The sequence below is a fragment of the Fukomys damarensis genome, unplaced genomic scaffold (assembly GCF_012274545.1).
Source record: "Fukomys damarensis isolate Sample0158 unplaced genomic scaffold, DMR_v1.0_HiC HiC_scaffold_13, whole genome shotgun sequence".
NCBI lineage: Eukaryota > Metazoa > Chordata > Mammalia > Rodentia > Bathyergidae > Fukomys > Fukomys damarensis.
The window spans coordinates 35,087,260-35,088,689 of NW_022900925.1; positions in this window are offsets into that span (position 1 = coordinate 35,087,260).

Here is a 1,430-nt window from a genome sequence, read left to right on the forward strand (position 1 = left end):
GATGCAGCCGGTCGGGCACTTCCGGGCTGGGCCGCCCGCAGCCGCGGTTGTCACGGTGCTGGGCCTTCTGCAGGGGGCCCGTCTCCCCACACTGGCACAGCCGCCAGGGCAGGGGACACTCAGGGCTTGGGCTCTTTCCAACCCGTGGTACCAAGAGGGCTGGACTCAGGCAATCGGCCAGTGGCTTCCTGTCATCCAGAGATTACGGAGGCAGCCCAGGAGAAAAACCTGAAAACACTTCCCAGGGAAAGACTGGGTGTGGGGGTGCGCGTCTGTAATCCCAGCACTGGGGAGGCTGAGGCAGGAGGATCACTGAGAATCCGAGGCCAGCCTGGGCTGCATAACAAGACTGTGTCTCAAAAAAAGAAGAAAAAAGATGTCCGCGTTTACTGGACCTCGAGGTTTGCGGTCTCCAGCTTTCTTGCTTCCAGTCCTGAGGCAGAACTGAAGCTTTTTCTCCCAGACGTCAGGTCTGGTTCCTGGGGACCTGAGGGTAGGCCGCATGCCCAGTGGGTTTCTGCAGCAGCACCCACCTCGGACACCCCAAGGGCAGCTGGGGCAGGAGGTTGAGGGACCGGAAGGAGACGGGGGAAGGGGCTCCAAAGGGAGTTGGGCCAGTTGCAGTGCAATCCCCCTCCTCAGGAGACTGAAGCAGGAGAGTCGCAAGTTCCAGGCCATCCTGAGCAACTTAACGAGAACCTGTCTCTGTATTTTTAAAGAGGACTGGGGACGCAGCTTAGTGGTCAAGACTTTGTCCCTCCCCAGCAGCACAAAAACATCCTAAATTGTAAGTTAAGGAAACCTTCCAGAAGGCAGGCCAGAAGCGCGACACCTCCCCCAGTTAGAGACCAGGTGGTCTGTACAGAGTTGAATTCCCAGGACACAGGGCACCTTTGGTTTGGGATCACTGCCCAGCGTGGCCTGAGGAAGCACATCTGCTGTAAACCCCAGGCTGCTGCAGCCTCCGACGTAAGGACCCTGCCACCCCGGGGAGCCGGCAGAGGATGATGTAGTCCCACCTCTGTCCCTAAAGCCCCTGGGATCCTTTGGGTTCATTGACCACGCTCTGCCCACCTCGAGGTATTAAAAAATATTTAGCAAGCCCTGTGTGATGGCACAGGCCTCAAATCCCAGTGCTCAGGGAGGCTGAAGCAGGAGGATCTCAAGTTCAAGCCCAGCTTAGGCAACTTACCAACTCTGCAAGATCTTGTCTCAAGGAATAAAAAGGATTGGGGATGTACCTCAATTCATAAGTCTTGGATTCAATCCCCTATACTACAAAATAAATACAAGAATATTCACCAAGAGACCTAAGCATGGTGACCCAGACCTGTAATCTCAGCTCCAAGGAGGCTGAGGCAGGAGAATCGCTATGAGTTGGGGCCAACCTGAGCTACATAGCAAGACCTTGTTTAAAAAAAAAAAAAAAA